Consider the following 14,263-nt stretch of genomic DNA (forward strand, 5'->3'; position numbering starts at 1 on the left):
AATTGACAGAATGATAGAGAATGATCTAGGAACTGGAAAGCACAGTAAACCCCAAGGTGGATGAGAGTTGTGGTTGATGGTACAGATGCAAGAGTGTCCTTTGGGAGCTAGAGCAGATGTAGATCACTATTGCAGGGTAGTGGGAATGTGAGGAAGCATGGGAAAAATACAACTAGAGTGACTTATGGGACTATGATTAACAGCAATAATGTAATATTCACGCATTTATGCCAAAGATGTACTGTGTTGATAAGGGGGGGTGTGTGGAAAAGTGAGCCAAATATATACTATGGACCTATTAATAATCTGATGCTATTATTTCATAACTGTAACAAATGTTCCACCATGGTATGGTATGTTGATAGAGGGGTGTTGTATGGGAATTCTGCACATATGCATGATTGTTTTATAAGTTTACAAGTTCTTTCATAAAAAATATATATATTTGAAAAATAATTATAGGGTGGGTTAGGGGAAAATACACCAAATGTAAGATAAGGACCATAGTTAGTAGTAAGGTTTTGACAATATTCTTTCATAATTTGTAACAAATGTCTCTTGACAATGCAACGTGTTGTGGTGGGTTGATGTAGGGGACCCCTGTATGAAGTTATGCATGTTTGTTTTGTAAGTTCACAACTATTACTATATACACTACTTGTTTATGTATGAGTGGATATACTTCAATAATTTTTTTTTAATGAAAGGAAGAAAAAGAGGCGCACACGTACAAGTTTTTTCAGGAGGACATGTTTACTGTATCCTGTTGCTTTCAGTAATTAAAGCTAACAATCCTCTTAGCTCCATTTCAGTATGTGCACTTTTCATAAAAGAAGTCTGTTCTTTAAGATAAACATTAGGAAGTGTGCCCTATGTTATGTACTGATAATAAATTGACAGTCCTCTTACTCTGTATATATTATCTCCATATGGTGTGAAATATTTCCATTCTGTTTTGTTGTTTTTTCCAAAAACAATGCTAAGATTTTCCTGTTCTGTTTTAAAGCCTGTCAAAGCAGCCCATGAAAAATCCAACCCATAATCTCACCATTATAAATTAATAAATGACTGAATAAACAAGAAAAAAGATATTTAAAATGCAGATTTTTATTTTTCCCCAAGTGTAATTTTTAAACACAGTTGTTGACACCAACATGTCACAAAGGTCAGTTTAGAGGAATCAGACGCTTATCTAGGCAGCCTGACCTACTGCTTTCTCTCCAAGATGCCAAACAATGGAGTGAAGCGTTTTTCCTAATGACTCGATCAACTCTGATAACCTGAAAATACTGATAGTTGCTTAGATATTAAAGTTAAAGTTGATGTCAATTTATAAGTTTAACCAGATTTCCATTCAGTATTGCCTTGGACAGTAAGCAAACTAAATTGATGTGTTACTATTAAATGATGCTTGTGGACTCATATCTACTTGTAACTGGTATGGACACTATTGGACCAAGAAAGAAGGAAGTCACTTTTAAGGAAAAGTAATTAACTGTTTTAAAGTCAGTAGCTCCATTCTAATTCACTACTGTGGTTATTTTGGGAGGGATTTGAGTGCATGAAAGAGAACACAGATTTGGATCCTAGAATTTACAGTAAGCTTGAGAAAGTTAAGTCCTTTTAGATCCTTTAGCAACCCATTGCTCACGTCCATTATTAAAATCACATGGAAGTATTTACCGAAAATCTTGACTATCTTTGACATTTGTTTCTGGACCTCAGTTTACTTGCCTATACATTTATAACAGAAAAGTTGAAAGAAATACTCTCGACAGGCCCAAAACTCTACAAGTCTATCTAACCTTTCAAACGATCTGATAAAAATATAGTCTTGTTTCTTGTGCTATTTGGGATGCATGGTTTTCCTTTTAAAAATTCCATATAATTACCACATTTCTCTGCCACTATTACAAATTAGCTGCTTATTACTACCATATTTACTGGTATTCATTATCCAGACCAAGTGGGCAGGAACTGGCTCCAGGGGGCAGCGGCCGGGAGGTGTTCCCAAGAGGAACGGGCACAGCTGACTTCCTCCAGCCTCTGCCCCACACAACGCGCTCCATAGGCCATCTGTTTGTGCAGCTGTGCCGAATGCAGGGGCTTGACAGATTCCACAGGAAAGAACTTTACATGCAGCGAGGAAGCACTTTAAAAAAATAAATACAGAACAATGCCTGTTACAAAAATGTCTTCAGTTAAAAATTTTATACCTTGTTTTCAACTTTCCACATCTGCATTATCTAATTTATCATTTAATATGATAACGAACAAATCACTAAACGTTATCCACTTGTTCACTTCCAAGGTTTTAGGATTTGAGCTCAGCAAATTTTCTACTCATCCTTAAACTCTTTTCTTACTGACTGCCTCATAGGAAAATGTGTTCATTATAAGTGCTCCCATCTTCTCTCCAAGGATCTTCACCATGGAATCCACTTGAAACCTCTACCTACTTATAATAAAATCTTTGGGCTATTATAATCTAAAGAGCCTTGTGTAAGGTCCAAGATGGAACGCATTAATCAGCAGTCAGATTCTCATGTGCGTATTACTTTCTAAAAATAAATTTTGGGCAATTGTACCTTTTAAAGAAGCTTCTTAAAAAGTATAGGAAGGGGGAAGCAGACTTGGCCCAGTGGTTAGGGCGTCCGTCTACCAGATGGGAGGTCCGTGGTTCAAACCCTGGGCCTCCTTGACCTGTGTGGAGCTGGCCCATGCGCAGTGCTGATGCGCGCAAGGAGTGCCCTGCCACGCAGGGGTGTCCCCACATAGGGGAGCCCCATGCGCAAGAAGTGCGCCCTGTAAGGAGAGCCGCCCAGCGCAAAACAAAGTGCAGCCTGCCCAGGAATGGTGCCGCACACACGGAGAGCTGACACAACATGATGATGCAACAAAAAGAAACACAGATTCCCGTGCTGCTGACAACAACAGAAGCGGACAAAGAAGACGCAACAAATAGACACAGAGAACAGACAACTGGGGTGGGGGGTGGGAGAAGGGGAAATAAATAAGTAAATAAATCTTTAAAAAAAACTATAGGAAGGGAGGCAGATGTGGCTCAAGTGGTTGAGCGCCTGCTTCCCACATGGAAGGTCCCAGGTTCAATCCCTGGCCCCTGTGCCTCAAAAAAAAAAAAAAAACAAACTGATATAAAATTGCCTTGTTGATAATACAAAGAAATTTAGTACCCTGATTTAGAGTCATAATTATGCTTTGCTCAGCATTTAATTTTATAAAATTGATCAACTTCATGATTTATCCAAAATATTTTTGTTATGAGGTAATAAGTTCTTTAAAGAACCCTTCACTTAAGTAAACCTCCCCTGACTAAATACACTGTTTTTGAGGTAAGTAGGATTATCATATGCAAATTAGAATAGTTTGGAGTCTAATGTGACTCAGAGCCAGATATTAAGGCCCCCAAATATTCATATGCTGTAATTAAGCACCACTGGACACCTTTAGACCACCAGGGGCCCAGTTCACCAGGTTAATAAGCATAAAGAACAAGTAACTCAGTCTTTTTCTTTTCTTTCTTTTCCTTAAGGAACATGGCACTTACGTCTCCTGGCAGTTAACCAGGTTCTGAGTGGGTGACTTTTTGCTTTTGAGGTAAATTATGCAAATTCATTCAATAAATCTATGGTTCTAATTTGAAATATTTGTAAAGCTGGATAAATACCAGCACCCTTTCATGGAACTGTAAGGATTTTAGGAAAGCAACAATAACAGCAATCACTTGCCTTTAAATATTTATGTCTATCTATAGATACTAATATTAATATTCCATTTTAAGAAGCACGGGGAGACCCAATTTATTGAACATAGAGGAGACTCAAGGGATCTTCTAATGGGAGAAATCTTAGCAGCGGTGTTCAGCTCCACTGAAGAGGGAAAGTCGAGTGGGAATACCTAGGAAAAAACCCTACCCCTCACTCTACCCCCCTTTCCTGGAGGAATAAGGGGAGATTGTTACCTAAAGAGAAGAGAGGACCATTGGAATGGCCACGAGAGCAAAAGCGAAGGCTGTGGGCAGCAGGGTACCGTTGGTTTTCCATCTTTATTCCGTTCTCCCCTTCGGAGGGAATTCTCTAGACGCCAGAGGAACTGATCACGTGGTGGGGGGTGAAAAAAGGCAGAAGTGCCCCGTTATTCCTGCCGAGCAGACAGGAACTGACTCCCAGAAGTGTGGCCTGAGAACCCGTTCCCAGAGGACGAAGGAGTCAACACAGAGCCCAAGAGCTTGAACTCTGGGATCAGACCAGCTGAGGTCCGTGGTGGCTTCACCACGCGCTCGTGGCAGGACTGGGAAAGCCACCTACGCTTCCAAGTCCCTGTCCTTATATCCTTACAAAGAGGGAGATAACAACTGGACCTCTTTTGGAGGCGTAGCTTGAGTTCCTGGCGTTTACTTAAGTTTCAGTGTAGAGGAAAGCCCAGGGGGCTGAGGATGGTGTGGGGAAAGAGGAGAAGGCAACTGAGCGTCCCTTCCTGGAGCCAGCCACCCTGTCACAGCATCGCGGACCGACGACCTGTCTACACAGAAGGCGCGTCCCATTAGCCGGTGAGCTGCCTTTTAGACGTGGACCGTGTGCCTGCAGTACAGGACAGCACCTGACCAACTTCAAGACTCCTTGAGCCAAGTGCACTCACAGACTAAAATAATAGAATAAATAAAACCTGTGATTGGAAAATAATTTCTCTAAATCGTTTTGTCTGTCTCCCTTCCACAAGGCAGAATCCAATTTAAACATCTCAAAAGATATGACATGATTTTAATTTCAAGTATCTGCACAAAAAAAAACAATCTGCACAGTCCACCTGGCGAACTGTCTTTACCTCAGTAGCTCACAATCCTTACCTCGAAAAAAAAATTTTTTTGATTGGGGAGCTTGTGACCAATTCCAAATGGTAGTAACTTTCTATCTCTAATGGTCAGTTCTTAGCTTTTCCAAAGGGAATTTTTGTGAAAGTTATTTACCTTAACCAACTTCTGGATGCCCACGAATGGAATCCTTAATGAGAAAATGTATCATAGTAGAAGTTAGAGTTCCTGATAAAACAGCATATGTAGAATATGGAGCTGGTATCCACAGATGTCCTTCTCACTACAGTTCAGACTGACTCTCCTAAGAGGTGTTGGTGAGACAGGGTCTCCAGCTGCCCCTCCACAGCACCCACTGCGGGCATCGTCCTCAGCCATGGGCACATTATAATCACCAGGAGCATTTGAAGAATGCTGATGCCAAGGCCCCATCCCCAGAGATTCCAGTTTAATTTAGCTGGGGTGCAACTTGCCGTTGGTTCGTTCTTAAAGCTGCCCAATGATTCTAGAACCACTGTTCTCTGTGGAATTACATACATAAGGCACAGCACGCTTTTTCTTTATTTTGTCTTTTAGTGTCACAACTCAGTCATTTTAAGAAAGATTATGATGTGGCCATAATCTCTTTAATTAAGAATACGTAAGTGATTTCGTTAATGGTTGCCCTTTCATTTGAGTGATTTAAAGACGAATGATATAGTAACTACTACATTTACAGGGAAATGTTCTCATAAATTGTATTTGAGAAATTATTGAAGCTGAATTCACCAGCTAATGAATTTTTTTTTTTCCTATAACCCAAAGCAGACAAGAATTTCCATCCACCTGATTAAGGAGCCTTTTCCACCCACCGCTCATAGAGCGCTGTCCTCTCCATCCTCGCAGGCACCCACGCCCGAATCGTGCCATCTTTACCACGAGGCCTGGCAGTGCGCCAAAGAAACGAGCGCCTTCTATTTGGAGCTTATAAATAAATACCCGCGTCCGGTGGGGAGGGTTTGGGTGGTGGGCGTCTCCCTCCCACGTCCACAGGCCTCCTGTCCGGAGCCTCTGTCACTGCCGCCTCTGGGGGCGTCCTGCCCCTCCACGCTGGCCACGGAAACGTCACCTCAGCCACATGCACGAGGTGCTTCCCAGGCACCGGGCACCAGGTGAGACTTGGACCTGCAGCAGCAAGACTGGCCAGCACGGTACCCTCCTGGAGATGGCATTTCAGAAGGGGACCCAGAGAATAACCCACCAAGAAATGAGCAAGAAAACAGACATCGGCAGTCACTCGTGCCGTGCAGAGGATCGAACACAGGGCGCCGTGGAAAAGACGCGCCCTGGTCCCACTGAGTGCAGGGAAGGCCACCTGAGAGGTGACACTTAGGTGAAGACCTGGGCAAGAGGAGAGTCAGCCGTAGGGCAAGGGACGAGGGCTCCACGCAGAGGGACTCGCCAGCACACAGGCCTTGGACGGGGGGGTGGGACTTGGAGTATTTGAGGAACAGCAACAAACGTGCAGGATGCAATGGGCACGGGAGAACATGTCAAGGCTGAGAGCAGGGAAGCAGGCGGCTGCCTGCCCAGGCTTTCCACGGTCTGCCTTATCTTGCCTTCCCAAACCCTGGCATCCTGATTCTCCAGCTTAACTGGGTGTAACTCCCAGCTTTATCCTGCCCTCTGATAACGGGGTCTATTCTGACACGTGCCTACCGACAACTGACTCCCACCATCAACTCACCCCTGCTGCCCCCTGCCAGGCGTTCTGGACTCCCCAAGGCCAGCTTCCTTTCCTGGCTCTCTGTTCTGCTGCTGCCAATCCATGTTGGCTCCAGCACATGCTCTCAAGGGACTTCCTTTCTGGGACCTCCTGCCTCTAAGCAGACAGGAAAAACAATCTTTCGGGATCAGTATTTGTATCCCAGCACATGCAAGTGAAGTCCTTTATCCTATACATCGTTCTCAGGGGGGCGGTTTTCCCTGGAGATTCTTTATTCAATAAGTTCATAGAGTTTCACCTTTCTATATTTGCCCCCTTTTCTGCAACATCTTGGTATGCTGCCTCCCAGATACTTGAGCACTGTTGAGGCTGCTGAAGAGCCCTCTTCACCTTGACCTTGGCTCCAACTATTATCAAGTTCTGTACACCGAGTCCGTTTCCTGCCCTGGCCGACCTTGAGACCACGATGCACAAGGCTAAATCTTATGACAGCTGATGGGAGCCCATCCATCAAGACAAGATGAGAAACCTTTCTGGGTGAAACAGCTCTTCTAGGCTGCCAGGGCTGCAGATCCCTTGCCCAGTCTAGCAAATGCTACCCAATTTATCTTTTAAATGTTATCTCCAGAGCCAAGTGCAATACAGTGGGTGAAATCCAGCCCAAGAGAACACTGAAGCTCTCACTTCCTACCCAGCGCACCCCTGGCGAGCTGTGGTTCTAGTCCCTTCTTTCTCTCCTTGGTGCATCTTCTTAAAATGACAGAACTTTTGAAGAGCTCCATGTGCAAGCTCACTGGTTTCTCTCCCACAATGAGTTCAGTGTAATAATAGTTCCATGGAAAATGCTTATCCCTTATTTTAAAATGTTCCCAATGTCCCAATGTCAAATAAATTTAGGAAATTGTGTGTATAATTAAATGCAGTGAACCGACCTTTTCTGTAATATGCTCAGAGCCTTTAATTTGCTGATTTTTGCCCCATGAACCTCCAAGGTAGGGACAAGGTAAGCAGAATTTCCCAAAATCCAATCGCAATTTCTCTCTCTCTCTCTCTCTCTCTCTCTCTCTCTCTCTCTCTCTCTCTCTCTTTCTCTCTCTCTCTCTCTCTCTCTTCCCTCCCTGTTCTGCTCTAACTCTCAACATATTGCTATGTGTATTCCATGAAACGTAGTATTTAGGTAAACTCTGGTCTACTATGTACATTTTAGTCCAGCTTCTTCCTCCCCGATTAATGCAAACTCTAAAACAACTTAATTATTTTCTCCCAAGATTGTTTCACTCTCCCCTTTACCAAAGCTGAAGAGTAAAGCTTACCTAGCTTAAGAGTTTCACAAATTTCATCTGCTGAAGGCTCCCTGAGAGTATTATCTCTTTAAGATCAGCCAGGCTGTGTTGAAAGGCGCATTACCATAAGATTCCAAGAGAAACCTGGAGTTCCTAATATGCTAGCCTCTTCTGCCTTTAAGTGTCTTTCTGTTGGCCTTGACATTAAGGTTTTTTCCATAAGCTGGTTCTTATACTGACCAAAGATGAGATTAGCAGCTCCTTCCATTAACTTGGGTCTTCCTTCTCTTAACTGAGCTCCTAAATTGTTTGCCCAGTACCATTTTCATTCTACCTTTCTCAAGCTTTGGGGGCAGCCCTGGTGACACCGTATCTCAGAACTCAGCACAAACATACAGCACTCTCAACTCTGTTGGCAGTTTAATTCTGTAGAGAACATTTAGTGATTGCCCACTACGTTCAAAGAGCTGTACATGCACAGGGGTTACAAGGGTGAACAAGAGATGACCCCATCTTCCAAAGACACTCCCAGTCCTGTGGAAGGGCCAGATACTTAGACCAACACAAGATAAGATCTGCAGCAAGTTGGTTCAGCAAAGAGCTCTGTGAAAGTGCAGAATCATAACACAAATAACCAAATGCTTAACTTGAAACACTTAAATGTACACTCATTCACCAAACATTACACATAAGGTCAAGGCATTTTTTTAATTGCTGATTGGAACTTTGCATGTGCTTTCTTGCATAACCATAACTCATCATTCATAAGTTCTAATTTCAGTTTCTTTAAAATGGAGTAGAATGTAACAACACAATAGAAGAATCTGAGTACTGAAATCATTTGGATTTTCATGATTTTTTTTCCTGTCTTTTACAGTTGTCTTGCTCGTTCGTATTCTGAGAGTGTATGTTACAGCATCTTGTTTTAATGGCCTTTCCAAAGTAGTTAAATTTTCAAGAAACAAATTTCTTTCATTTCACATTTAGTATTTCATCAGTTACATATTATTTAATTTAATTACATGTTTTAAGCTATCAAGTACAACAGGCAAAATCAGGTTTGAGTCTTAACAGGGCTGACTGGTGAGCACAGGTCCCCTGGGAGGCGGCCGAGGGATGGAGCACATGACCGAGACCTCAGCAGTGAGCACCAGGGAGGCACGGGTGCAGAGCAGCGTGTGTCACGGGCAGCATGGAAAGCTGTGGCTAATTTGGTAGATCGCTTAAGCGTTCTAGTCACGTTACATTATTGCAACATAATAAGTGGTTTAATAAAGGTTTGTACAAAGTGTTATTGGTATATTTTTAAAATTCCTCCCTGTTACACAGCATGAGTGTGGTTTTGGAATTTTTTTCTTGCTCCTTTTTTTTCTTTGATTACTTTATTTTGGGGGGGAATAGGCCTATAATTAAGTAGTCCAAAATTCCAAAAGTAAAAGAAGGTGAACAGTGAAAAGTATTTCTCACACTTTGGCACCCCAGCCACCCAAGTCTTTTTCCCAGAGGCACACAATGTTACCAGTTCTAGAATCTTCTAGAGACTTTTTTCTGTGAATATATAAACACATCAAATACGTAATCATATACATTCCCCCCCTTTTTTTAATGCTAAATTTTAGCACACCAGAACTGCCTTTTCCGAGATCAGTTTATTTTTCTTTTGACCTTTAATTTTTTTATTATATAAGTTGAAGGTTTACAGAAAAATCATGCATAAAATACAGAGTTCCCATATAGCATCCTATTATTAATACCTTGCATTAATGTGGTATGTTTGTTACAATTCATGAAAGAATGTTTTTATATTCTATTAACTATAGTCCATCATTTATAATAGGGTTCATTGTGTTGAACGGTCTTATTTTTTAAAAATCTTTGTTCCAGTATAACCTATATACAACCTAAAATGCTCACTTTTAACCACACTCAAATATATAATTCATGGCTGTTAATTACATTCGCCATGCTGTGTTCCACCACCATTCATTACCAAGACTTCACAAATCATCTGACATAATTTAAGCCTTGCCTCCTCATTTCTTTCCTTAACCTCTAGGAGATTGAATTTTCATTAAGCAGGTCAAGAACTTGTCAGATGCTCTGTGTTTAGCTGACTAAGACTTCCAACAGATGGGCAGATTATATCCCCATCACTGCAATATCTTGAGTCTCTGCCAGTTTTGTAACAAGAAAATATCATCTTTTTCCTCTCTGAGGTCAATTCAACATAATGTCTCTCTCTTTTACCCATTAGTGAGCTGTCTAGTATGTATTTTTTTGGATTTCCTTAAAGTGAATCTTCTTAAGACATAGTACTAGTCTTCCCTCCAATAAGATATTTAATATTTATTTCTTTAATTAGTTAGTGTATGGGATAAGCTATTTCATGATAACATTCCCCCTGGTTCTTGGTGTTAGATTATAAATGTGCATACATATTGCACTGTGTATTCATTTTATTTATAATGCATGTGCTTGACATTTGTATGGATATGCAAAATTCTAAGTAATATTTTCAGTGTCTTTTTAATTATTTTCTCATGAGAACCACTGAGAAGCTTCCTCCGACTTCCTTTTCCTTCTATGTCCTATCTGCTCTGCTCCAAAGAAACCAGCATTGTGAATTTATCTGGAAGTTTGTTTTTTTTTCCTTTCTCTACATTTTCCACGTAGAACCTTTGGTCAGCTAACCTCGGGGGTGGGGGACGACAAAGTTTTGTCCTTTCCCATCTTTACAGTATGCACGTCACGCTAGCCAAGAGTCTATCCATTCCAGGATATTAAGTCATCGTCCAGGTATCTGAGCCCATTTCATCAACACTAACTGCATTGTTAGTAGTTCCCTTCCCAGGGATTCCTCTATCTTTCAAACGTCCTACTCCAACGCAAAAGAAACAATAGAAACATGACCTAAATGCCACTGGTTTCCTGCCTAAGAATTCACATTCTTAAAGATGTTTCCCTAAGCTTTTCTAAGTGTCTTTCTTCTGTTCAGGAATGAACAACTTGCAAATTTATGTAAGGTCCATTGATTAATTAATGCAGTAATCTATCCAACAAAAATGTATTTAGTGATCAGGGCCTGGGTTTTAAAGTCAATAAAATACTATAATCTCTATAATTAAAATTGATAAGTGCTACATGAAAGTACGATCCAAAAGATGAATGAGCGGCGAGGAGGAAGCAAGTAACCGGTAGGTAGCAGAGGAGTGGAAGCGAGTGAGAAGGCTTCGTAGGAGAGAAGAGCTGAGCCTTCAGAAAAAAGGAGCCCAGCAGGTGGGCAAGGGAGGGAAGTGGGCACAGGTAGACAGAGAGTTTGTGCAGAAGGTGTGGAAACACGTCATGAGGGAGGAACAGGACAGGGTGATAGATAGCAATGCCCAAACTAGGGCTGCATCAGTGGTAATGAAGAGGCAAATACGGAGCAGGGGGACAGTTGAGAGTCAGGATTTACAGAACTCATTGACCATTAGGGTATGGAAAATGAACAAAAGGTAGGGTTCAAGAATGCTCTAGTAGCAACTGCTGTCCAAGCATGGCGATGCTTCCCAGGGATGACAAGAAGAAGAGAGACGCTGTAAAGTTGGCCAAAAAAGAAAAAAAACAGTGAACAAATCTGGGGGCAAGGCCAAAAAGAAGTTGTCCAGAGGCAAAGTCCTGGATGAGCTCAATAACCTGGTCTTGTTTGACAAAGCCTCTTATGACAACCTGTGTGAGGAAATTCCCAGCTGTCGTCTCTGAGACACAGAGAACTCGTGGTTCCCTGGCCAGGTCAGCCCTTCAGGAACAATGGACGTGAGCTGGTTTCAAAACACAGTGCAAGTAATTTATACCAGAACGACTAGGGGCGGAGATGACCCAGCTGCTGGCGCGGATGCATGAACAGGTCCAACCAACTGTTCATTTTGAAAAAATAAAACTTTATTAACTCAAAGAAAGAAAGAATGACAGAGTTTTGGTGATAGGTAGACTGATGGCTGGTGAAGTCGTCGTCTGAAAGAAGGAATTCAGGAGACAGAACAAGTTTCGGGGTTAAACTGACAATGAATTCATATAGATTCTGAGGTACCTACAGGCTATTCAAGTAAAAACCTTAGCACTAGAAATGGAATTGTAATAGAAAATAGTAATAGTCATAGAAAAAGTAATAGAAATAGTACAAGAAAACAGTAATAGAAAAATAAACACAGCAATGCAAAATAAAATGTCCCAGCTATGGCTATTCATGGCTTTAGTTCTAAATCATTCTTTTCAAACCTTTGTGGCAATATCTCACCAGACCCTCCCTGGAAACTAGACAAAGGCTAAAATCAATAAGACGCTTCATAAACCTCCAGCAGCATTGGCAAAATCTTTGTACCCATCTACTGATTTAATACATGTTCTGTAACCCCCTGTTACTATTACCAACAACAACTGGCTGCTTTAGTTGGATATTTTTATTAGGTATTTTTGAATGACAAAGGGATGATGGGATAAGTGATTCCTTTGTAATTCAATTTACCCCATAAGTTGGTTGCAAGAGTTAGTTTGTTTATTCAGCATTTTGAGCTTCTCACTGAATTCAATATAATTTAAGGAAGTTCAATATGTCTTCAACATGATACTTTATTAGCTGGAAGTAGTATCACTCTCTTTGCAGATATTTTAACACAACTGTAAATTGAACTAATCCATGAAGATTGAAAAAAACAACAACAAAAAAGAATTTCTGGACATTCCAACATAGACACCAAAAACCATATATGGAAGAAGGAATTCAGGCAAAGTAGAATTGCAAAATGTTGTTGTGGCATGCACCCCATAAAAAAGCATGTTCTATATTTAATCCGTTCCTGTGGGTGTGAACCCATTGTAAATAGGACCTTTTGAAGGGGTTATTTTCAGTTAAGGCGTGGCCCAGCAGAATGAGGTTGGACCTAAATCCTATTACTAGAGGCTTTTTGAAGAGAAAGCCACTTGGAAGAAAAGAAGCTGGAAGTCAAGGACCCTGGAGGAGAAGGGCAGGATGCTGCCATATGCATCACCATGTGACGGGGAGCCCAAGCACCCAGGCTGCTGGCAGCCAGCCCCAGAATGCCCAAGCCTTTGGGGAGAAAGCATGCCTTGCTGAGGCTTCGATTTTGGACCCTCCACCCCCACCCCCAGCCTCAAAACCATGAGCCATTAAATTCCCATGGTTTAAGCCAACCCATGTTGTGGTTTTTGTGATTGCAGTTGGGAAACCAAGTCAGTAAATAATGCAACGTAAGCAGGTCTCTGTCTCAGGAGAGGAGGAACTGTTCTGAAAGTTCCTTTGCTCCAGTTCAGACTCTGCAGGAAAATGGTCAGGAATGTACAGAAAGCTAAGCTTTCCCATTTCTTCCACTCCTCTGCTCTTTCCAAGGGCACATCAGGCCTGCTGAATCTTTTGGTCACATCGTTTCTACCCAATGTTCATTTATAGCATGGAAACTGAAGACGTTCTAATAGAAGCCACATGTAGGCAGTGACTTCGTGCAATTTAAAATTGAGTCACCAGTACCTAGGTCAGCACCTGGCCCACTGTAGCTGCTCCAGTATTTGTTCTATTAAATGGATGCATTTTATCTCTGCCCACCCTCATGATCAGACTTAGTCACAAGAAGAAACATTTTCCCATGTCTGCCTTACAAGCCTGCAATGGAACCCCAAAGCCATTGAAAGATCTTCAGTCAATGTAGTAACAGCTCTTTGATAAATAAGCAGTTCTTCCTAGAGTCTAACCTTTCAACAGGCCATCAGGATACCTCCATGTTCTTTGGAATTTTAAGGGAAATCATGTAAAGATTCGGACCTAACAGATACATATGCTGGATTCCTCTTTGAACCAGTGGTGACAATGACAGTAAAAAGCAGCCATATCTTGCAAAATCGATTTCAACATGCTGATTCTTTTAAACAGTGGCTGATAAATTCTGGGCAAGGGAGAGTGCTGACCCAGTTTCTTTCACCTCACCTCTTGTAGCTGAAGGCACGTTGGATTCATTTTCCTTTCCAATCCAAGAAGAGGTTGTGTTTCCTCCTTCTGCCTCTTTGTTGCATTCTTACTTAACTCCTTCAGAGAATGTTTATCACCTGCCATATGTTAGGTCTTAGAAAAGCAAAGGTGAAGAGTAAATCAATAGCTCGAAGAGTTGGGAATACCATCCTCAACTGAAATATTTCAGTAGCTCTCTAGAGAGCTCAGGCTTAAATCAAACACTCAGAATGGCACAGAGGTTTAATGATCGGGACTAATCCTGCCTAACTCTTTAATCTCGTCTCACAATTTCTACATACATCCCTAAAGCACCACTTCCAGCTCCGTGAATGTGCTATAGTCTCTTTGAATTTCTCCCTAGTATATAAGTATATGTACTCCAGGTTTCATGAACTGGGTAAAACTTGTCTAATGTCATTTTTATTTGTCATTATTTGACATTA

Source organism: Dasypus novemcinctus, chromosome 20 (assembly GCF_030445035.2).
Source record: "Dasypus novemcinctus isolate mDasNov1 chromosome 20, mDasNov1.1.hap2, whole genome shotgun sequence".
NCBI lineage: Eukaryota > Metazoa > Chordata > Mammalia > Cingulata > Dasypodidae > Dasypus > Dasypus novemcinctus.